Consider the following 25,312-nt stretch of genomic DNA (forward strand, 5'->3'; position numbering starts at 1 on the left):
TGATAAAGTGGGAAGATTATATGATTTCATTAGTGCATCTAGTTTTTTTATTAGAGGGGAAAAATTAGATCTAAATAAGTCCATAGGGTCCCTAGTGATCCAGATACCCAAGTACTTTATAGAAGATGTGGACCAGGAGAAGGGGGTTAGTTTTCGTAGAGTGGCAAATTGGGAGGCCGATAGGGTGATATTAAGAGCTTCCGATTTGGTATTATTAATTTTGAAATTAGAAAGTTTGCCGAAGTGATTAAGTATATTAAGTATAATAGGGAATGCTTCGAGAGGATTAGAAACCAGGAAGAGTAGGTCATCCGCAAATGCCAATGTTTTTATCTCCAATCTACCTATCCGCAATCCCTGAATCTGAATTTCCTGTCTAATTCTCTGTACGAGAGTTTCGATAACTAGTACAAACAGAGATGGGGACAGGGGGCATCCCTGCCTGGTGCCGTTGTTAATATTAAAGACATCGGATAAAACCCCATTCACCCGGACTCTGGCCGTAGGAAAGGAGTACAGGGAGAAGACCGCTGTGATAAACTGAGGGGGGAAGCCAAACTTATGTAGGGTCCTCTCCATGTATCTCCAGCTCACCCTATCAAATGCCTTCTCGGCATCAGTAGACAGTAGAGTAAGCGGCAGATTCCGCCTTCTAGCGTACATAATAGATTGAAGAGCTTTAGCCGAATTGTCCCTGCCCTCCCTTCCACGTACAAAACCCGCCTGGTCCGAGTGAATTATTCTGGGGAGTATGTTGCCTAGTCTAGTCGCCAAAAGTTTAGCCCATAATTTCATATCAGCATTGAGAAGAGAAATAGGCCTATAGCTAGAGCAAAGATTGGGATCCTTACCCTCTTTTGGTAAAAATGTGATAAAAGCTTCTAAAGCTTGTTTCGGGGGGGATTGTCCCGTCAAAAAAGAATTGAATAATGTAACTATATGGGGCAGCAGGGGTTTTATTAATTTCTTATAGTAGGTGATGGGAAGGCCATCAGGACCTGGAGCCTTTCCATTGGGGATACTGGATAGAATCTCCAATACCTCTTCAGGGGTAATTGGGGCTGTTAAGCAAGAGATGTCGTCTACTGACAGTGAGGGGAGTCTCAGAGAGGAAAGGAATGTATCTATTTTTTCCAAGGCTGCCCCGGGCTCACCCATGTCCTCTGTAACCTCCAGATTATAAAGTTTCTCGTAAAAGTGTTTGAATTCTTTAGCAATGTCTTTAGTCTCAGAAATAGTTGGACCATTCGCACCCCTCAACTGTGCGATAAAAGTACGTCCGTTACGTTTTCTCAGAAGAGAAGTCATGAATTTGCTCCCTCTATTTCCATGAAGGTAAAACTTCTGTTGGCTTCTCATGTATATCTTAGCGGAATGTATGTTCAAAAGATCTTTTAAGGATCTTCTGAGTGAGATGAGTTCAGTCTGAGCTTTATTTGTCTGAGAGCGTTTATGCATCTTTTCCACAGAATTGATCTGGTGCAGAATGGCCAATACCTCTTTGGACCGTTCTTTTTTTAGATATGAGCCTAAGGCTATGAACTCCCCTCTCAGGACCACTTTGTGTGTCTCCCAAACCAAAGGCATGGGAGAGCCCGGAAGACAGTTTTCCTTAAAAAAGAGGTTGATGGAAGTAGAGAATCTAGTCACATAGGAGCTAGTACCAAGAAGGGTCTCATTTAGTGTCCAGGTAAAAGAAGTAAGAGGGAGTGACTTAATGTTCATCTCTAGGAAAATCGGGGCATGATCTGAGAGGGAAATAACATCTATTTTTGCAGATTTCACTAGTTAAAGGTGGCAAGATTGGGTTAAGAGATAGTCTAGTCTGTGATAATTATTATGAGGTGAGGAGAAGAAAGTGAAGTCTTTGGTTGTTGGGTATAATGTTCTCCATGGGTCAATTAGATTTAAAGATTGTAGGTTGATGTGTAATTTTCTTAGTGCTTTTTGTGGTATTGAAGATTTCCCTGATGAAGAATCTATTGCTGGGTTAAAAGTGACATTGAAATCCCCTCCTAATATTATAATCCCTTCTTTAAATAGTCTAAGGGTATTTAATACCTGGCATAGCCAACTAATTTGGTTTTGGTTTGGGGAATAAATGTTACAGAATGTAACCTTCGTGTTGGCTAATAGCCCTTTTAACATTATGTATCTCCCATCGGCATCTAAGAGGGTATCTTTTAAGACAAAAGGGACATTTCTTTTAAAGGCTATACTGACTCCTCTCGAGGCTGTGGTGCCAGTGCTATGATACCATGTAGGGAATTGTGTTCTTGACATATCCGGGGTTCTATCTTTTTTGAAGTGGGTTTCCTGTAAAAATGCAATACTAGAGTTTTTAGATTTCAGGAATCTCATTTATTGCCCTCTTTTCCTTGGTGAGCGCATGCCCTTCACATTATATGACTCCACTACCACAGTGGCTGATTCCGAGGCGCTACCAGACATGGGTTATGAATGAAATTAGAGTAACATCTGTGCACATGTACTGGACAAACATAATAACTAAAAATGCAATAAGAACATTTTTAAGAAAAAAGTTTAACACAAAACAAAGAGAAATCCCGTCTGTGGCAGAGGCTGGGGCCACAAACATCCTCCCAAACAGACAGGACAGTCCATTGCAGGCGCACAAGTGGTAAACAAGATATAAGCATTTGCTACCAATAACATTTGTAATAAAGGCAACGTGAAAGAAAGAAAAATTCCGTTGACCTAACGAGTTTTAAGCAATACCCGAACCAGTCAAACCGAAGAAATCAGGTTTATCTGTCTATCAAAGGCAAGGAGTAGCATCACCTAAGTGACTCAAGGGGGTGGTTTCTTTTTAGTTCCAGACTTGCCTTGTCTCGGAGAAGCAGACCTTTTGGCTGGGGACCATTCGCCATGATCCGGCAAAGGGTTAAGATCCGGGGGGACATTGAGTGTCATGTCCAAAGGCAGCCAAGAAGGGACATCTACTGCATCAATGTCAAACGTGGACCAAACTTTAGCGAGGTCATCTGGGTGACGAATTATGGCTTGTTTTCCTCCACCGTGTACGGCAAGACCAAAAGGAAATAACCATTTATATAGAATTTTATTTGCACGTAGCGTGTCAAGGAGAGGTTTCAAGACCCTGCGTTTGGCGAGAGTCGACGGAGCTAGGTCCTGGTATAGCTGGATTGATGAACCCTCGTAGGTTAAGTTTTTATTATCTCTGGAGGCATTTAGAATTGCAGAGGTATCCAAGTAATTCAGAAGACCACATATCACATCCCCTGGGGGATCCGTGGGTTTAGGTTTGGGCCTGAGCGAGCGGTGTATCCTCTCAATGACCATCTGATCACATCGTTCCTGAGGCAGTAGTGAAGCAAATATTTCTCTAGTTGATTTTTCGAGTATTTCATTGGAGACGCTTTCGGGAATCCCCTTGATTCTTATGTTTTTTCGGCGACTCCGATTTTCTTGATCCTCTATAGCTAGGGATGCCATGTTTAGTTGGGATTTGTGAAAGTCCAGGTGGTCTTTTATTTTGTTAGAGTGGCTTATAAGAGAAGACTGAGTGGTTTCTAGGGATTCGACCCTATTGCCTATTTGTTGTATATCTTCTCGTAGGCCAGAGACCTCAGCAATCAGTGGTTTCATTGCTTGGATTAATGCCTTTTTGAGGAAAGATTTTGAGATTCCTCCAGATTCTATTTGAGTGGTGTCACTTCCCGAGGCCTCATCGCTAGAATCTAAATCATCGGCATGATCGTCTGATTTGGTGTTGGAGCGAGGGGTCTTGTGAGCAGATCGGGCCAGCGAAGTCTTGTGTTTTAGGAATTTCTCCATATCACCTTGTTTGTCTTGTGTTGTGGCAGGTAGAGAAGTTTTGCAGCGCTCTTTATGAATTTTGACCATTCTAGCTAAATATAGCGCTTGCTTAGGAGATCACCACCCGTGCGCCAGTATTACTTTTAGATCAGCATATCTGTGAATGTAGTTGAAATAAGAAGAGCATTGTCATAGTTTTAGTAAAGAAAAAGATTGTCATCAGGCTGACTATGTTGTTCAATTCGGAAGAGAAATATATTAAAAGTTTTTTATGTCACCACCAGGTGGCGTAGCAGAACCACAGAATCTCTATGTTATTGCAGATTGTCATAGGCAGCCCACTTAGAGGAGGTTTTCCTCACTATAAATGTGTGGCAGATTGAGCAGCAAGTGTCACCCTCGGTACTTAATAAAAAAGGAATAGAAGGAAAAAATAATAATAATAATTTTTATTTATATAGCGCCAACATAATCCGCAGCGCTTTACAAATTATAGAGGGGACTTGTACAGACAATAGACATTACAGCATAACAGAAATACAGTTCAAAACAGATACCAGGAGGAATGAGGGCCCTGCTCGCAAGCTTACAAACTATGAGGAAAAGGGGAGACACGAGAGGTGGATGGTAACAATTGCTTTAGTTATTCGGACCGGCCATAGTGTAAGGCTCGGGTGTTCATGTAAAGCTGCATGAACCAGTTAACTGCCTAAGTATGTAGCAGTACAGACACAGAGGGCTATTAACTGCATAAAGTGAATGAGAACATGATGCGAGGAACCTGATTGTTTGCTTTTTTTATAAATAGGCCACACAGGGATCGTTAGGTTAATGCATTGAGGCGGTAGGCCAGTCTGAACAAATGAGTTTTTAGGGTACGCTTAAAACTGTGGGGATTGGGGATTAATCGTATTAACCTAGGTAGTGCATTCCAAAGAATCGGCGCAGCACGTGTAAAGTCTTGGAGACGGGAGTGGGAGGTTCTGATTATTGAGGATGCTAACCTGAGGTCATTAGCGGAGCGGAGGGCACGGGTAGGGTGGTAGACTGATACCAGGGAGGAGATGTAGGGTGGTGCTGAGCCATGGAGTGCTTTGTGGATGAGGGTAGTAGTTTTGTACTGGATTCTGGAGTGGATGTGTAGCCAGTGTAATGACTGGCACAAGGTAGAGGCATCGGTGTAACGGTTGGTGAGGAATATGATCCTGGCAGCAGCATTCAGGACAGATTGGAGCGGGGAAAGTTTGGTAAGAGGGAGGCCGATTAGTAGAGAGTTACAATAGTCCAGACGAGAATGAATAAGTGAAACAGTAAGAGTTTTTGCAGAGTCGAAAGTAAGAAAAGGGCGAATTCTAGAAATGTTTTTGAGATGCAGGTAAGAAGAGCGAGCCAGTGATCGGATGTGGGGGGTGAATGAAAGGTCAGAATCAAGGATGACCCCAAGGCAGCGGGCATGTTGCTTTGGAGTAATGGTTGAACCGCACACGGAGATGGCAATGTCAGGCAAAGGTAGGTTAGTAGAGGGAGAGAACACGAGGAGTTCAGTTTTTGACAGGTTAAGTTTCAGATAGAGCAGGGGTCAGGAACCTTTTTGGCTAAGAGAGCCGTAAACGCCACATATTTTGAAATATAATTCCGCGAGAGCCGTACAATATGTTTAAAGGGCCATTGACAGATCAATCGCTCCAATGTTCACTTAGTACAGCAAGGAATGCTCCTCCCTGCTGTATAAAGCCACAACTGGACTGAAACAATGGTAATTAGCAGTAAAAAATTAAATAAATAACTTACATTGTGAGCTTGCGATGCATGACATCAGTCCAGCAGTCTGGCTTCTTCTTTTTCCTGCGCATGACTGGAAGCTGGCATTCTTCCCACCTGATGTTGAGAGAATGCCAGCTTTGAGGCATTCGCAGAAGAAAGAAGCTGGAATGTTGGACATGTCACACAACGCATTGTCAGTTATGTCAATTGTCTATTTTATTATTGTATCCATCCTGCCCCATGTCTCCAATCATGCCCCGTGTCTACATTCTGCCCATGCCTCCAGTCCTGCCCCCAGTGTGTCCAGCATATTACCCCCAGTGTGTCCAGCATATTACCCCCAGTGTGTCCAGCAATCTGCCCCAGTATGTCCAGCATATTGCCCCCAGACAGTGTGTCCAGCAATCTGCCCCAGTGTGTCCAGCATATTACCACCAGTGTGTCCAGCAATCTGGCCCAGTGTCTCCAGCATTGCCCCAGTGTATCCAGCATTGCCCCAGTGTGTCCAGCAATCATCTGCCCCAGTGTCTCCAGCAATCTGCCCCAGTGTCTCCAGCAATCTGCCCCAGTGTCTCCAGCAATCTGCCCCAGTGTCTCCAGCAATCTGCCCCAGTGTCTCCAGCAATCTGCCCCCAGTGTCTCCAGCAATCTGCCCCCAGTGTCTCCAGCAATCTGCCCCCAGTGTCTCCAGCAATCTGCCCCCAGTGTGTCCTCCAATCTGCCCCACTGTCTCCAGCATTGCCCCCAGTGTGTCCTCCAATCTGCCTCACTGTCTCCAGCATTGCCCCCAGTGTGTCCTCCAATCTGCCCCAGTGTCTCCAGCATTGCCCCCCCCAGTGTGTCCTCCAATCTGCCTCACTGTCTCCAGCATTCTGCCCCACTGTCTCCAGCAATCTGCCCCACTGTCTCCAGCAATCTGCCCCACTGTCTCCAGCAATCTGCCCCACTGTCTCCAGCATTGCCCCCAGTGTGTCCCCCAGCATTGCCCCCCAGTGTGTCCTCCAGCAATCTGCCTCACTGTCTCCAGCATTGCCCCCAGTGTGTCCTCCAATCTGCCCCAGTGTCTCCAGCATTGCCCCCCCCCAGTGTGTCCTCCAATCTGCCTCACTGTCTCCAGCATTCTGCCCCACTGTCTCCAGCAATCTGCCCCACTGTCTCCAGCAATCTGCCCCACTGTCTCCAGCAATCTGCCCCACTGTCTCCAGCAATCTGCCCCACTGTCTCCAGCATTGCCCCCAGTGTGTCCCCCAGCATTGCCCCCCAGTGTGTCCTCCAGCAATCTGCCCCACTGTCTCCAGCATTGCCCCCAGTGTGTCCTCCAATCTGCCCCAGTGTTTCCAGCTTTGCCCCCCAGTGTGTCCTCCAGTCTGCCCCACTGTCTCCAGCACTGCCCCCAGTGTGTCCTCCAATCTGCCCCAGTGTCTCCAGCATTGCCCCCCCCAGTGTGTCCTCCAATCTGCCTCACTGTCTCCAGCAATCTGCCCCACTGTCTCCAGCAATCTGCCCCACTGTCTCCAGCAATCTGCCCCACTGTGTCCTCCAGCATTGCCCCCCCAGTGTGTCCTCCAATCTGCCTCACTGTCTCCATCATTGCCCCCAGTGTGTCCTCCAATCTGCCCCAGTGTCTCCAGCATTGCCCCCCAGTGTGTCCTCCAGCATTGCCCCCCACTCCCCCAGTGTGTCCACCGATAACTGATCCAAAAAAAAAAAAAAAAAAACAAGCAGTCTCCTCACCTGTCCGCGCTCCAGGCGGCGAGCTCCCTGCAGCAGCGCACACTCGCCGGCGACTGACAATGACGTCAGACGCCGGCGACGTGTGCGCTGCGGCCGACATCAGCCGCCAGCCTCCAATTGGCTGGCGGCTGTTGTTGTTAACTATTGATGTGCGGGCGCGCGCCCGCACATCAATAGGAAACCGCCGCAGCGCTGCAAGGGGCCCGGTGAGCAGATGAGAAGGGGCCCGATGCGGCCCCCTCTCTCCGCCCACCGGGTCCGGGGGGCACATAAACGCCGGCGGCGGCGGCCGGCACGGGCCGGCATTCACAAATGATTATCAGAGGGTTAATCTGCGGTAGCCCAGGGCCCCCCCAGACCACTGGGCCCTGGGCTACCGCCCATATTGACCCTCTGATAATCCGTCCCTGGAAGTAAGTGACGGAAGTGTGCGGGAGCAGGAGGCGGACATAGTGCGGTGACCAGGGGCGTCTGACTTGCCGGCCCCGGGCCCCCTGTCTGCGAGCCAGATACGGCCATCAAAAGAGCCATATCTGGCTCGCGAGCCATAGGTTCCCGACCCCTGAGATAGAGGGAGGACATGATGTTAGAGACAGCGGTAAGACAATCACTGGTGTTTTCTAAAAAGGTCGGTGTGATATCAGGAGAAGAAGTGTATAATTGGGTGTCGTCAGCATAGAGATGGTACTGGAAACCAAATCTACTGATTGTTTGTCCAATAGGGGCAGTATACAAAGAGAAGAGGAGGGGGCCTAGGACTGATCCTTGAGGAACCCCAACAGTAAGGGGAAGATGAGAGGAGGAGGAACCAGAAAAACATACAGTGAAGGATCGGTCAGAGAGATAGGAGGAGAACCAGGAGAGAACGGTGTCCTTGAGGCCGATGGAGCGGAGCATAGTGAGGAGGAGCTGATGATCCACAGTATCGAATGCTGCGGAGAGATCCAAGAGAATTAGCATGGAGTAGTGACCATTAGATTTAGCTGTTAGTAAGTCATTAGAGACTTTAGTGAGGGCAGTTTCAGTAGAGTGTAAAGAGCGGAAGCCAGATTGAAGAGGGTCGAGAAGAGAGTTATCTGAGAGATAGCGGGTAAGACGGGAGTGGACCAGGCGTTCGAGGAGTTTAGAGATGAAGGGAAGATTAGAGACAGGTCTATAATTAGCGGCACAGTTTTGATCGAGGGATGGTTTTTTTTAGTAATGGATGTATGATGGCATGCTTAAATGAGGAGGGAAAAATACCGGAAGTGAGGGAAAGGTTGAATATTTTTGTTAGGTGAGAGGTGACAGCCGGGGAAAGGGACTGGAGGAGATGTGACGGAATGGGGTCACTGGTGCAAGTGGTTGGGCGAGAAGATGCAAGGAGCCTGATTACTTCTTCTTCTGTAACTGGTTCAAAGTCAGAGAGTGAACTAGATGCAGTGGGGGAGGGAGGACAGTGCATGGTATGAAGAGATTGGGAGATGATTTCCTGTAGAATGTGGTCAATTTTTTCTTTGAAGTAATTGGCCAGATCGTCAGCACGGAGATCCGTGGTTGGGGCCTGCTCTCTTGGGTTGAGTAGGGACTGGAACGTGTCAAAGAGACGTTTAGGGTTATTGGACAGGGAGGTGATGAGGGTGTTGAAGTAGGTTTGTTTGGAGAGGTGAAGGGCAGAATTGTATGTCTTTAGCATGAACTTATAATGGATGAAATCTTCGGGTAGATTAGATTTTCTCCACAGACGTTCTGCGCACCTGGAGCACCGCTGCAGGAAACGTGTTTGCAGCGTGTGCCACGGTTGTTGCCGTCTGTGCCGAGTTGTTTTATGTATAGGAGGGGCAGCTTCATCCAGAGCACTTTGCAGGGTTTCATTGTAATGCTTCAGAGCAGAATCAGGACATGAGATGGAGAAGATTGGGGCCAATGAGGACTGCAAGTTCTTCATAAGTTTCTGGGTGTTAGTGGCCTGTATGTTTCTAAAAGTGTGGAAAGTGGGGGTGACCTGAGCGGGATGGCAGTTCTTGATAGAGAATGAAAGAAGGTTGTGGTCAGAGAGCGGGAGAGGGGAGTTTGTGAAATCATCCACTGAGCAAAGGCGGGAGAAGACCAAGTCAAGGGAGTTTCCATCTTCATGTGTTGGAGAGTTAGTATGCTGCGAGAGGCCGAAAGAGGAGGATAGCGATAAAAGGTGAGAAGCAGATGGGGAGAGGGGAGAGGCAATGGGGATGTTGAAATCACCCATGATAAGGGTGGGGGTGTCACAGGAGAGAAAGTGTGGAAGCCAGGTGGCAAAGTGATCAAGGAACTGATGAGAGGGGCCGGGAGGACGATACACTACCGCCGCTCGCATGGAGAAAGGGACGTAGAGTCTGACCACATGGACCTCAAAGGAAGGGAAGACAAGTGAGGGTACTTGGGGGATAACTTGGAAAGTACATTTGGGTGAAAGGAGCAGACCAACGCCTCCACCTGCTCTGTTGTCCGATCTTGGTGTATGAGAAAAGTGTAGTCCACCATATGAAAGTGCAGCAGCGGTGGTGTCTGACTGCTGGAACCAGGTTTCAGTAAGAGCCAGGAGATTAAGAGAATTAGAAAGGAAGAAGTCATGAATGAAGGAGAGTTTATTACACACAGAGCGAGAATTTCAAAGGGCACAATTCAAATCGACAGAAGGCATGCAGGAATATTAATAAGGTTAGAGGGGTTTCTGGGTGTAGCAATTGGGAGGTTTGACTGGCTATAACATGGGGGGCCGGGGTTTGGAGATATGTCTCCAGCGACTAGGAGAAGGAGGAACGAAAGAGAGAGCAGATGGTTAAGTGATTTGTGAGAGCGTCTCTTGTGTTGGATGGTGGGACTGAATGGATCTGTGCTGTTAAGCAATGTGAATAGAGCATGAGTGCTATACATAGGAGAGGCAAGGACAGAGGGGCCGATATGGATGGAGTGTAAAGAGTTAATGCAAGGGCGGTGAATGTGAGTGAATGCAGCAGCCAGGATATAGATTATACAAATACATATGGTGAGTATTTGTGCTTTTTCAAGTGAATATGGATTAGAATTAGAATGTCTTACCTGTCTCCTGCCCTGTCTAACTGCCATGTTATAACTGCCGAGTACTTAGAAAAAAAAGTACTTTGAATTAAAAAAAAACGAATAATAGTGCACGAATGCACCCCTGCACGAATGCATCCCCAAGCTAAATCTACATTTATAGAAGGCTAGCCCTTAGATCTCTCTTTTTTTTTTTTTTTTTGGGTTAAAGCTCGTTAGCAATCAATCTAACTCAGTTGAGACAACAGGACACAATAAATGTAGTGATCAGATAAACAAATGTCCAGGTCTACATGGATCATAAACCGCTTTGAAACAGTTATGTGATCTCTCTGAGTAAGGAAAAGTGAGTTAAATATCTATAAACACAAACAAATGCATAATAGGATGACTAACATATATAGATACATGCAGGATTCAATGCCGAAAATAGAATGACTCAGATACCATCTAAAATAAAATAATAATGTGTTTCCAGATGGCTTAGGTGTAGGGGCCCCAGTCCAAGAACCAAATTGGTGACCAGGCTTGTACAGGCGCTCAGTATTGGCCACAAGTGTGTTTCTGCGGTCACAGTTCCAGGGGGAACATTTACAGCGCCAGGGGGTTGGCAGAGCTCAGAGACAGTTTGCCTCCTTAGCGCCCAAACCTGTCCCAAGACGGCGCCTCTGTTATTAAATTGTTCTTATTGTGCCTCCTCTTCATACAGTTCCCCTCTGATCGATTTGTGTAATAGCCTCTTTTCCCCTCTGTTCTCCTCTGTTTTCCTCTGGCACAGCTAGGGACCACCTCTCAGCCCCAGATAGCAGGTGTAATAGCCTGCGGACCTTCAGCCCGCGTTTCTTTATTTCTCCTCAAGGGGAGAGGGAGTGGGAGGCAGGGGACGACCGCAGCCGCTCACCAGCCCCGTGGAGCGGTCGGTAGGCAGGGCGCACTTTGGGAGATCAGACAGAGTCACTCACCGCCAGGCGATCTCAGTCCAGGGGAGCAGCGGTCACCACGAGCGTCCTCCTCTCGCCGGCCCCGTCAGCCAGAGGGAGCCTCTTTCACCGCTCACCGCCGGCCGCCGCAGCGATGGACCGCACGGCAGGAGGCAGGAACGGACACCGCCTCAGGGGGCCACTCTGGAGCAGGACCGGACGGGTGAGTAGCGATGGCTCTTCACTTGCCGCGCACTCACCGCCAGATAGGTAGGCCAGCGGCGGGAAACTCCTCAGAGTATGGCGGGCGGGAGGCACATCAATGCGGCCGCGGCCACCAGTCACCAGTCTGCGGTCCCTCAGCTAAGGAGTGTCGGGGTCGCTGGATGCTTCACGGGGGGGGAGATAACCCGTCCCCCGGCTTATAACCGCCTCACTCCAGGGGGATGATGCACCAAGTTTAGTGCGTCCACCAGGGGTCGGGAGGGAGTACCTCACGCAGGCTTCAGGCCTGCCCTCAGGCCACAGATCTTCACAGCTGGCTCCGTCTGTATAAATGGCTAATCCAGCCAAAAGCGGGGTCTCAGATCTTTAGGGAGATGAATATCCCTCTGTAGAGATGTGGATGGGCTTTGTGGAGCCAGGAATTTAGTGGATAGAGGCAGCCATTGAGGAGCACCAGGGACACACGTCTTTCTCCTTCGGCTGCCAGCCACGCCCCCCCGATGTATCTATTTTTATTACCGCTCTGTATAGTTTCTTACTACTATTGATGTTGTATGTCATGTTTAATACTGCACTGTTATGTGTAATATATTGCGGTTTTTCTGCATTCTAGTCTATTATGACTGAGTTTTTGCCCCCGATTGACTTTATAACTCTAATCCGTTATGCTAATGTGGCGCATTAATCTTTTTATTATGGATTGGTAGGCAGCTGTCTCAGTGTCCCATATGCACTGTCTGTTTTTAAGCACAATTGGATGACGCTGTTGTCATCACTGTCCCCTTGCCTTGCACTTTAAATACAGCAATTTTACTTAAGACATAAAGTTATCTTTCTGGATTTATTTCCTCCCCCCCCCTTTTTACACACCATGTTGATGTGTACCCCCAGAGGCAAATGTTTGCCAGCCAGCATTACAAGTATAGGAGACCCGCTCCTTTAAACTGGGAAAGCATTTTTAGGAGGCCATCGTCCACATCTCTTTCGACACCACCACTAGATCACCAGGGTGAACGTGTTCCGTGATGCAACAGCCAAGTTATTTTTTTCAAGGGTATTTATGATGCCCGTAAAAAAAATGTTTACACAGTATGTTGATGTGTTATCTCCCGGGTGAAATGTTTGTCAGCCCAAACACTAGGTTCACATTAGCGTTTATGTGCTAATGTGCAAACGCATGCCAAAAAACGCATGCAAACTCATGTTAACGTAGCATTTTGAATCCACATGATCTTACGCATGACGCCAAAAAAACACTGTGTGTACATGCATTTGTATGCATTTTTGCATGCGTTTGCATTGTTTATGCAGGACTTTCCCAATGGGCGTGGCTTATGGGATTTCTATATATTGACCCTGCACAGATGTAATCATCTTCATTTGATGCTGTATCCTGCTGCAAGATAGATCTTAGCGTGGAGAGCTTCAATCTGTATCTGGATTCATCATTGAAACTGGCTTTTGCTGTGGCTTGTGAGGAAGAAAGGAGAAGAGAAAGATGGAGAAGACGTCGACGTCGTCATCGCTATTGGCAACATCCCATTTTTGAAGTCCGAGAGAGCCGTGGAGCCTGCCATTCATTGTACACCGAGCTTCATGAAAACCCACAAAAGTTTTTTGAATACACGAGGATGTCTGAACAGAGCTTCGATGACCTGCTGCATCGTGTGCGAGGATCCATCACCAGGCAGGGACACGCCACTACGTAGAGAAATTCCTGCTGAGGAATGTCTGTTGGTGACCCTAAGGTACGTAATTTTGAAAAAGAAACAACTGTCATTAATATTCTTGTTATAAAAGCCATGTACTGATTTTTTTCCCCCCATTTTCTTTTCCACAGATTCCTGGTTACCGGAGAGACCTTAAGATCTTTACATTTTCAATTTGATTGGATTGTCCACCCTTTCTGGGATTGTTGGTGACACTTTCCTTGCATTGTGTGACGTTTTGCGTGCAGAATTCCTCCCCCCCAACCCACAACTGAACTCTGGCTGGAAAATAGTGAAAAATTCAAGGAAATTTGTAATTTTCCAAACTGTGTGGGGGCTGTGGACGGCAAACACATTTGGATTCTAAAACCTGCTGGAAGTGGATCCGAGTACTTCAATTATAAAAAATACTTTTCCATTGTTCTCATGGCGTTTGCGGATGTGTTACACCTGGTTCTGGCGCTGCCCCCAGTTTGGGTCCCTCACCTGCTCCTGCACCCGGGGAAGTCCCTGCGCCTCTGCAAGGTCCTGGATCCTCGCTCTCGGTCTGTTGCTCGGTGTCCTCCTGTTGCTTTTCCCTCCCACACTTCCTGGCACGCTGCCAGCAGGCCTCCAGCGAGAATGCTTAGGATACATGCCAGTACCTCCGGTCTCTTAAGGTAGCGTTACACTAAACGACTTACCAACAATCACGACCAGCGATATGACCTGGCCGTGATCGTTGGTAAGTTGTTGTGTGGTCGCTGGGGAGCTGTCACACAGACAGCTCTCTCCAGCGACCAACGATCAGGGAAACGACTTCGGCATCGTTGAAACTGTCTTCAACGATGCCGAAGTCCCCCTGCAGCACCCGGGTAACCAGGGTAAACATCGGGTTACTAAGCGCAGGGCCGCGTTTAGTAACCCGATATTTACCCTGGTTACCATTGTAAAAGTAAAAAAAAAAACACTACATACTTACATTCTGATGTCTGTCATGTCCCCCGCCGTCAGCCTCCCACACTGACTGTGTCTCAGCGCCGGCCGTAAAGCAGAGCACAGCGGTGACGTCGGAATGTAAGTATGTAGTGATTTTTTTTTTTACTTTTACAAAGAAACTGGCTCACATGAGGACCACCCCAGGAAAGGAAGACCCAGTGTTAGGAGTCGAGTTTCCTCTGCTGCACAGGGGGAATCTCGATCCGTGTCTGCTGCGGTCTCCCATTCGGTATCAGCCGCAGTGGGCTCTGCTCAACGGAGACGTCGCTCCCAGCGTCTCGCTGGGGCTGATTCGGTGCATAGGGTCACTACTGCCTTTTCTGGCTTTCCTATGGTACCCTGCACTGATCTGCGGCGAGCGTGCCTCTCTGGGACTAAGTCCTTGTTTACTCACACTGAGCATGCCCAGGGCAGGGTCTCCCATTGGAGGTCGAGGGCCACATGTTCGGTCACATGCTCAGGTGCTGCAGTACATTCCATTGGTCCTTCTGGAAGGTCCTGAAAGGGCAAAACATGCTCAGGTACTGCAGCACTTTCCATTGGTCCTTCTGGAAGGTCCTGAAAGGGCAAAAACTTCAGTAGCAGCTTCCTGTGCTGCAACTATATAAACTGCGCATGACCGCACGGCCATGCGCTAGTATCGTCTTTTGCTATATGCTTTGCGCCAATGTGGTCATGTGTTTGTATGTGTTCAGGGACCCGGCTGAAATAAGCCCCAGAATGCTGGCACCTCCGGCGAGGAGATTGTGTATAAGAGTGTTCAGGGACCCGGCTGAAATAAGCCCCTAGAATGCTGGCTCCTCTGGCGAGGAGATTGTGTATGCATGCATGACCACTCACTGCTCACATCTGGGTAGTTGGCCTGTGCATCTGTGAAAGTCTAACAGGGCACAGAGCTCATCTCTCGCGGTTACTCTGTGAAGCTAACAGAGTTGGTATATACCGCCATATAGAGCCGCCATTATTTAGCAGCAGGTACTTTCCTGCACGGTGGATCCCGGGTTGCGAACGCACTAATTCCTTTTAATAAACAATATATTTGGTGTGTTCCGCCAACCCTAACAGTATACTAGCGCCAGGATCTGGCTAAGTAATGGCGGATGAACAGCGATTGCAGGGGTACATCCAGCTGCTGGAGGGCCGGTTGGCGTCTCTTGAGCGTGCAACCTCGGCGGTGGATGTTACCGCAATAGCTGTTCAGGCTGCTAGCGTGGCTGCAGCAGCTTTACCCACTGCCACCTCTGTTCCGACCCTATCTCACCTTCCTTTGCCTGAGAGATACTCTGGGGACAGTAAGTCCTGTAGGGGTTTCGTGAGCCAATGTGGTATACACCTCGAGCTTCTGGCTGCACGTTTCCCTACTGAGCGGGCAAAGGTGGGATTCATAATCTCTCTCCTGTCGGACAGAGCGTTGGAGTGGGCTATGCCGCTGTGGGAGCGCAACGATCATGTGGTGCGGAGTGTTCCTAGGTTTCTGGACACTCTGAAACAGGTCTTTTTAGGACCTCAAGTCACCCATGATACAGCGCTCCAACTGCTGACTTTGACTCAGGGTTCAACCATGGTCAGCCATTTTGCTGTTCACTTCCGGACATTAGCGTCTGAGTTGGAATGGCCAGATAAAACCCTCATTCCCGTATTTTGGAGGGGGCTGGCTGACCATGTGAAGGACGCTTTGGCCACTAGGGAGATTCCCGCCACACTGGAGGAGCTCATAGCCGTATCTACTCGTATTGACCTCCGTTTTAACGAGCGGAGGTTGGAGCGAGCCCAGTGTAGGCAGAGGTTTCGGCTGGCTCCCACCTTCGCCAAACCTTTGGAATCTCCAGTCCAGGCATCCGAGTCACATGAGGCCTTAGAGGTGACACGAGCGGGATCCAAGTCTCAGTCTGCCCGTGCACATAAGGTCCGTCATGTTTGCCAGCAGTCAGGACACCTTGCCTCCAAGGGTCCTCAGCGGTCGGGGAAACGTCAGCGTCTAGTGGCAGTTGGAGGAGGTACACTAGACACGGCGACGTTTGCCTCAAAGTTGTCCTTCAAGGGGACAATTACCATAGGCCCATCCACTCTTATGGTCGAGCTATGCGTGGATTCTGGGGCAGAGGGTAACTTTATGTCTTCCGCTTTTGCCCAGCGTCACGCAATACCCTTGGTGATGCTCGCCAAGCCGGTAACCGTTCGAGTGGTAAATGGGTCAACACTACCTTCACAGATTACCCACCAAACCATTCCTTTCACGCTATCTGTGTCTCCATCACATCAGGAGATAATCTCCCTATTAGTCATTCCTGAGGGAATTGATGAGGTCCTGTTGGGGATACCATGGCTTCGCTATCATTCTCCTCATATTGAGTGGTCCTCTGGGAGAATTTTGGGTTGGAGTAAATCTTGCGAGGGTAGATGTCTGAGGGAGTGCGTTCAGGTTGCTACTACACAGGTACCCGCAGATCTTTCCTCTCTCCCCAAGCACTATTGGCCCTATGCAGACATGTTCTCCAAAAGAGCTGCGGAGACCCTTCCGCCTCACCGCCCCTATGACTGTCGTATTGACCTCTTGCCTGGTGCTGAGCCTCCCCGGGGTCGAGTCTATCCGTTATCTCTCCCGGAGACGGAGGCAATGTCCCAGTACATCCAGGAGAATCTGGCAAGAGGATTCATTAGGAAGTCAGTGTCACCGGCAGGGGCAGGGTTCTTCTTCGTACAGAAGAAGACTGGAGACTTACGTCCATGCATAGACTACAGGGGTCTTAACGCCATCACCGTTAAGAACAAGTACCCACTACCCCTGATATCTGAGCTGTTTGATAGGCTACGGGGAGCGAGGGTATTTACAAAGTTAGATCTGCGGGGTGCTTACAACCTGATTCGCATCCGTGAGGGGGATGAATGGAAGACGGCTTTTAACACCAGGGATGGGCACTATGAATATCTGGTGATGCCCATCGGGCTCTGTAATGCCCCAGCCGTTTTCCAAGACTTAGTGAACGACATCTTCCGGTATATGCTCACCACCTCGGTCGTAGTCTATCTGGATGATATTCTCATCTTCTCTCCAGATATTGACTCCCATCGGAGAGATGTTCGCAAAGTCTTCGACCTCTTACGGGCAAACTCCCTCTACGCCAAGTTGGAGAAGTGTGTGTTTGAGCAGGAGTCCTTGCCTTTCCTTGGTTATATCATCTCTGCCCAGGGTTTGGCTATGGATCCTGCCAAGCTACAGGCTGTAATGGACTGGCAGGAACCCCATTCTCTTAAAGTGGTGCAGCGCTTTATGGGGTTCATTAATTACTATCGCCAGTTCATTCCACACCTCTCAACTTTGGTAGCTCCCTTGGTTGCCCTCACCAAGAAGGGAGCAAATCCCAAGTTGTGGTCAGAGGAGGTCTCCAAAGCCTTTCTCTCGATCAAGTCACACTTCGCTAGCGCTCCCATCCTACATCGCCCCGATGTTGATAAACCATTTATCTTGGAGGTGGATGCCTCATCCGTTGGTGCTGGAGCAGTCCTTTTCCAAAAGGATGCTCAAGGTCGGAAGCATCCTTGCTTCTTCTTCTCCAAGACCTTCACACCAGCGGAGAGGAATTATTCCATCGGGGACAGGGAGTTGCTGGCCATGAAGTTGGCTTTTTCAGAGTGGAGACATCTCTTGGAGGGAGCTCGCTTTCCTTTCCAAGTCTTCACTGACCACAAGAACTTGGTGTATCTGCAAACGGCCCAGCGGCTCAATTCTCGCCAGGCTAGATGGTCCCTGTTCTTCTCCCGGTTCCATTTTACTCTCCATTTCCTCTCCGGGGAGAAGAACGTTCGTGCTGACGCTCTCTCCCGCTCCGTGGTGTCATCGGAGGAGGAGGAGCCTCGGCTTATTGTCCCTTCTGAGAGCCTGAGAACTGTAGCTCCGGTTTCGCTAGAGTCTGTGCCCCCGGGCAAGACTTTCGTACCAGCTAACTTGCGACCGGAGGTTCTCTCTTGGGCTCACTCCTCCAGAGTGGGTGGGCATTTTGGGATCAAGAGGACATCTGAGCTTCTGGCGAGAACATACTGGTGGCCGCATATGGCCCGAGATGTCAAGGACTATATTCAGGCGTGCGTTTCTTGCGCCCAGAATCGGTCTCCTCGGCAACGGCCTGCTGGGTTGCTTTACCCTCTACCGGTGGCAGACAGGCCCTGGGAGATGGTCGGGATGGACTTTGTGGTGGGTCTACCCAAGTCGCGTGGCTGCTCCATTATTTGGGTTGTCACCGACCATTTCTCCAAGATGGTGCATTTGGTGCCGCTTCCTCGGTTACCCTCAGCACGGGCCTTGGCGGTGTTGTTCATTAAACACGTTTTCCGTTTGCATGGTATGCCTGATAAGATTGTCAGCGATCGGGGTCCCCAGTTCGCATCTCGGTTTTGGAGAGAGCTCTGCCGTTTACTCAGCATAGAGTTAATGGGTTGGTGGAGAGAACCAACCAGACTCTGGTGACATATTTGTGACATTTCGTCTCTGCTAGGCAGGATGACTGGGCATCTTTGCTACCTTGGGCGGAATTTGCCCTGAACAACGCCGTAGCCGATTCCACTGGTCAAACTCCTTTTCTCCTTAATTGCGGCCAGCATCCGCGTGTCCCTGTGCCCATGCCCGTGTCATCCACCGATTCTAGGGTGGCAGACTGGGCGGTGGAGGCACGTGACATCTGGGACCGCACACAGGATGCCATCCGGGCCTCCAAGGAGAGAATGAGGGTTTCGGCTGATACACACCGGCGCCCCGCTTCGGTCTTTGCTCCTGGCGACTTAGTGTGGCTCTCCGCCCGTAACATCAGGCTGCGAGTTGAGTCCACTAAGTTTGCTCCTCGCTACATTGGCCCGTTTAAGGTTCTGGAACAGGTCAACCCTGTGGTCTACCGTTTGGCTATTCCTCCACGCCTTGGTATCACCGATACTTTCCACGTTTCCCTCTTAAAGCCCGTTCATTTGTCCCGGTTTTCCGAGTCATCTGCTGGGACATCGGGTTCATCCACAGATGAGTTTGAGGTGAATGCTATTGTGGGGTGCAAGGTGGTACGTGGCAAGAAATTTTATCTGGTGGACTGGAAGGGTCACGGCCCAGAGGATAGAACCTGGGAGCCTGTGGAGCACATTCGGGCTCCGCTGCTTATCGCAGCTTTTGAGCGTAGTGAGGCTCAAGGAGGGGGGGGCCCTAGGAGGGGGGGTAATGTTAGGAGTCGAGTTTCCTCTGCTGCACAGGGGGAATCTCGATCCAAGTCTGCTGCGGTCTCCCATTCGGTATCGGCCGCAGTGGGCTCTGCTCAGCGGAGACGTCGCTCCCAGCATCTCGCTGGGGCTGATTCGGTGCATAGGGTCACTACTGCCTTTTCTGGCTTTCCTATGGTACCCTGCACTGATCTGCGGCGAGCGAGCCTCTCTGGGACTAAGTCCTTGTTTACTCACACTGAGCATGCCCAGGGCAGGGTCTCCCATTGGAGGTCGAGGGCCACATGTTCGGTCACATGCTCAGGTGCTGCAGTACATTCCATTGGTCCTTCTGGAAGGTCCTGAAAGGGCAAAACATGCTCAGTTACTGCAGAACTTTCCATTGGTCCTTCTGGAAGGTCCTGAAAGGGCAAAAACTTCAGTAGCAGCTTCCTGTGCTGCAACTATATAAACTGCGCATGACCGCACGGCCATGCACTAGTATCGTCTTTTGCTATATGCTTTGCGCCAATGTGGTCATGTGTTTGTATGTGTTCAGGGACCCGGCTGAAATAAGCCCCTAGAATGCTGGCACCTCCGGCGAGGAGATTGTGTAAAAGAGTGTTCAGGGACCCGGCTGAAATAAGCCCCTAGAATGCTGGCTCCTCCGGCGAGGAGATTGTGTATGCATGCATGACCACTCACTGCTCACATCTGGGTAGTTGGCCTGTGCCTCTGTGAAAGTCTAACAGGGCACAGAGCTCATCTCTCGCGGTTACTCTGTGAAGCTAACAGAGTTGGTATATACCGCCATATAGAGCCGCCATTATTTAGCAGCAGGTACTTTCCTGCACGGTGGATCCCGGGTTGCGAACGCACTAATTCCTTATAATAAACAATATATTTGGTGCGTTCCGCCAACCCTAACAGTATACTAGCGCCAGGATCTGGCTAAGTAATGGCGGATTAACAGCGATTGCAGGGGTACATCCAGCTGCTGGAGGGCCGGTTGGCGTCTCTTGAGCGTGCAACCTCGGCGGTGGATGTTACCGCAATAGCTGTTCAGGCTGCTAGCGTGGCTGCAGCAGCTTTACCCACTGCCACCTCTGTTCCGACCCTATCTCACCTTCCTTTGCCTGAGAGATACTCTGGGGACAGTAAGTCCTGTAGGGGTTTCGTGAGCCAATGTGGTATACACCTCGAGCTTCTGGCTGCACGTTTCCCTACTGAGCGGGCAAAGGTGGGATTCATAATCTCTCTCCTGTCGGACAGAGCGTTGGAGTGGGCTATGCCGCTGTGGGAGCGCAACGATCATGTGGTGCGGAGTGTTCCTAGGTTTCTGGACACTCTGAAACAGGTCTTTTTAGGACCTCAAGTCACCCATGATACAGCGCTCCAACTGCTGACTTTGACTCAGGGTTCAACCATGGTCAGCCATTTTGCTGTTCACTTCCGGACATTAGCGTCTGAGTTGGAATGGCCAGATAAAACCCTCATTCCCGTATTTTGGAGGGGGCTGGCTGACCATGTGAAGGACGCTTTGGCCACTAGGGAGATTCCCGCCACACTGGAGGAGCTCATAGCCGTATCTACTCGTATTGACCTCCGTTTTAACGAGCGGAGGTTGGAGCGAGCCCAGTGTAGGCAGAGGTTTCGGCTGGCTCCCACCTTCGCCAAACCTTTGGAATCTCCAGTCCAGGCATCCGAGTCACATGAGGCCTTAGAGGTGACACGAGCGGGATCCAAGTCTCAGTCTGCCCGTGCACATAAGGTCCGTCATGTTTGCCAGCAGTCAGGACACCTTGCCTCCAAGGGTCCTCAGCGGTCGGGGAAACGTCAGCGTCTAGTGGCAGTTGGAGGAGGTACACTAGACACGGCGAAGTTTGCCTCAAAGTTGTCCTTCAAGGGGACAATTACCATAGGCCCATCCACTCTTATGGTCGAGCTATGCGTGGATTCTGGGGCAGAGGGTAACTTTATGTCTTCCGCTTTTGCCCAGCGTCACGCCATACCCTTGGTGATGCTCGCCAAGCCGGTAACCGTTCGAGTGGTAAATGGGTCAACACTACCTTCACAGATTACCCACCAAACCATTCCTTTCACGCTATCTGTGTCTCCATCACATCAGGAGATAATCTCCCTATTAGTCATTCCTGAGGGAATTGATGAGGTCCTGTTGGGGATACCATGGCTTCGCTATCATTCTCCTCATATTGAGTGGTCCTCTGGGAGAATTTTGGGTTGGAGTAAATCTTGCGAGGGTAGATGTCTGAGGGAGTGCGTTCAGGTTGCTACTACACAGGTACCCGCAGATCTTTCCTCTCTCCCCAAGCACTATTGGCCCTATGCAGACGTGTTCTCCAAAAGAGCTGCGGAGACCCTTCCGCCTCACCGCCCCTATGACTGTCCTATTGACCTCTTGCCTGGTGCTGAGCCTCCCCGGGGTCGAGTCTATCCGTTATCTCTCCCGGAGACGGAGGCAATGTCCCAGTACATCCAGGAGAATCTGGCAAGAGGATTCATTAGGAAGTCAGTGTCACCGGCAGGGGCAGGGTTCTTCTTCGTACAGAAGAAGACTGGAGACTTACGTCCATGCATAGACTACAGGGGTCTTAACGCCATCACCGTTAAGAACAAGTACCCACTACCCCTGATATCTGAGCTGTTTGATAGGCTACGGGGAGCGAGGGTATTTACAAAGTTAGATCTGCGGGGTGCTTACAACCTGATTCGCATCCGTGAGGGGGATGAATGGAAGACGGCTTTTAACACCAGGGATGGGCACTATGAATATCTGGTGATGCCCTTCGGGCTCTGTAATGCCCCAGCCGTTTTCCAAGACTTAGTGAACGACATCTTCCGGTATATGCTCACCACCTCGGTCGTAGTCTATCTGGATGATATTCTCATCTTCTCTCCAGATATTGACTCCCATCGGAGAGATGTTCGCAAAGTCTTCGACCTCTTACGGGCAAACTCCCTCTACGCCAAGTTGGAGAAGTGTGTGTTTGAGCAGGAGTCCTTGCCTTTCCTTGGTTATATCATCTCTGCCCAGGGTTTGGCTATGGATCCTGCCAAGCTACAGGCTGTAATGGACTGGCAGGAACCCCATTCTCTTAAAGTGGTGCAGCGCTTTATGGGGTTCATTAATTACTATCGCCGGTTCATTCCACACTTCTCAACTTTGGTAGCTCCCTTGGTTGCCCTCACCAAGAAGGGAGCAAATCCCAAGTTGTGGTCAGAGGAGGTCTCCAAAGCCTTTCTCTCGATCAAGTCACACTTCGCTAGCGCTCCCATCCTACATCGCCCCGATGTTGATAAACCATTTATCTTGGAGGTGGATGCCTCATCCGTTGGTGCTGGAGCAGTCCTTTTCCAAAAGGATGCTCAAGGTCGGAAGCATCCTTGCTTCTTCTTCTCCAAGACCTTCACACCAGCGGAGAGGAATTATTCCATCGGGGACAGGGAGTTGCTGGCCATGAAGTTGGCTTTTTCAGAGTGGAGACATCTCTTGGAGGGAGCTCGCTTTCCTTTCCAAGTCTTCACTGACCACAAGAACTTGGTGTATCTGCAAACGGCCCAGCGGCTCAATTCTCGCCAGGCTAGATGGTCCCTGTTCTTCTCCCGGTTCCATTTTACTCTCCATTTCCTCTCCGGGGAGAAGAACGTTCGTGCTGACGCTCTCTCCCGCTCCGTGGTGTCATCGGAGGAGGAGGAGGAGCCTCGGCTTATTGTCCCTTCTGAGAGCCTGAGAACTGTAGCTCCGGTTTCACTAGAGTCTGTGCCCCCGGGCAAGACTTTCGTACCAGCTAACTTGCGACCGGAGGTTCTCTCTTGGGCTCACTCCTCCAGAGTGGGTGGGCATTTTGGGATCAAGAGGACATCTGAGCTTCTGGCGAGAACATACTGGTGGCCGCATATGGCCCGAGATGTCAAGGACTATATTCAGGCGTGCGTTTCTTGCGCCCAGAATCGGTCTCCTCGGCAACGGCCTGCTGGGTTGCTTTACCCTCTACCGGTGGCAGACAGGCCCTGGGAGATGGTCGGGATGGACTTTGTGGTGAGTCTACCCAAGTCGCGTGGCTGCTCCATTATTTGGGTTGTCACCGACCATTTCTCCAAGATGGTGCATTTGGTGCCACTTCCTCGGTTACCCTCAGCACGGGCCTTGGCGGTGTTGTTCATTAAACACGTTTTCCGTTTGCATGGTATGCCTGATAAGATTGTCAGCGATCGGGGTCCCCAGTTCGCATCTCGGTTTTGGAGAGAGCTCTGCCGTTTACTCAGCATAGAGTTAATGGGTTGGTGGAGAGAACCAACCAGACTCTGGTGACATATTTGCGACATTTCGTCTCTGCTAGGCAGGATGACTGGGCATCTTTGCTACCTTGGGCGGAATTTGCCCTGAACAACGCCGTAGCCGATTCCACTGGTCAAACTCCTTTTCTCCTTAATTGCGGCCAGCATCCGCGTGTCCCTGTGCCCATGCCCGTGTCATCCACCGATTCTAGGGTGGCAGACTGGGCGGTGGAGGCACGTGACATCTGGGACCGCACACAGGATGCCATCCGGGCCTCCAAGGAGAGAATGAGGGTTTCGGCTGATACACACCGGCGCCCCGCTTCGGTCTTTGCTCCTGGCGACTTAGTGTGGCTCTCCGCCCGTAACATCAGGCTGCGAGTTGAGTCCACTAAGTTTGCTCCTCGCTACATTGGCCCGTTTAAGGTTCTGGAACAGGTCAACCCTGTGGTCTACCGTTTGGCTATTCCTCCACGCCTTGGTATCACCGATACTTTCAACGTTTCCTTCTTAAAGCCCGTTCATTTGTCCTGGTTTTCCGAGTCATCTGCTGGGACATCGGGTTCATCCACGGATGAGTTTGAGGTGAATGCTATTGTGGGGTGCAAGATGGTACGTGGCAAGAAATTTTATCTGGTGGACTGGAAGGGTCACGGCCCAGAGGATAGAACCTGGGAGCCTGTGGAGCACATTCGGGCTCCGCTGCTTATCGCAGCTTTTGAGCGTAGTGAGGCTCAAGGAGGGGGGGGCCCTAGGAGGGGGGGGTAATGTTAGGAGTCGAGTTTCCTCTGCTGCACAGGGGGAATCTCGATCCGTGTCTGCTGCGGTCTCCCATTCGGTATCGGCCGCAGTGGGCTCTGCTCAGCGGAGACGTCACTCCCAGCGTCTCGCTGGGGCTGATTCGGTGCATAGGGTCACTACTGCCTTTTCTGGCTTTCCTATGGTACCCTGCACTGATCTGCGGCGAGCGAGCCTCTCTGGGACTAAGTCCTTGTTTAATCACACTGAGCATGCCCAGGGCAGGGTCTCCCATTGGAGGTCGAGGGCCACATGTTCGGTCACATGCTCAGGTGCTGCAGTACATTCCATTGGTCCTTCTGGAAGGTCCTGAAAGGGCAAAACATGCTCAGGTACTGCAGCACTTTCCATTGGTCCTTCTGGAAGGTCCTGAAAGGGCAAAAACTTCAGTAGCAGCTTCCTGTGCTGCAACTATATAAACTGCGCATGACCGCACGGCCATGCGCTAGTATCGTCTTTTGCTATATGCTTTGCGCCAATGTGGTCATGTATTTGTATGTGTTCAGGGACCCGGCTGAAATAAGCCCCTAGAATGCTGGCACCTCCGGCGAGGAGATTGTGTATAAGAGTGTTCAGGGATCCGGCAGAAATAAGCCCCTAGAATGCTGGCTACTCCGGCGAGGAGATTGTGTATGCATGCATGACCACTCACTGCTCACATCTGGGTAGTTGGCCTGTGCCTCTGTGAAAGTCTAACAGGGCACAGAGCTCATCTCTCGCGGTTACTCTGTGAAGCTAACAGAGTTGGTATATACCGCCATATAGAGCCGCCATTATTTAGCAGCAGGTACTTTCCTGCACGGTGGATCCCGGGTTGCGAACGCACTAATTCCTTTTAATAAACAATATATTTGGTGCGTTCCGCCAACCCTA

This window comes from Ranitomeya imitator, chromosome 8 (genome assembly GCF_032444005.1).
Source record: "Ranitomeya imitator isolate aRanImi1 chromosome 8, aRanImi1.pri, whole genome shotgun sequence".
NCBI classification, from domain to species: domain Eukaryota; kingdom Metazoa; phylum Chordata; class Amphibia; order Anura; family Dendrobatidae; genus Ranitomeya; species Ranitomeya imitator.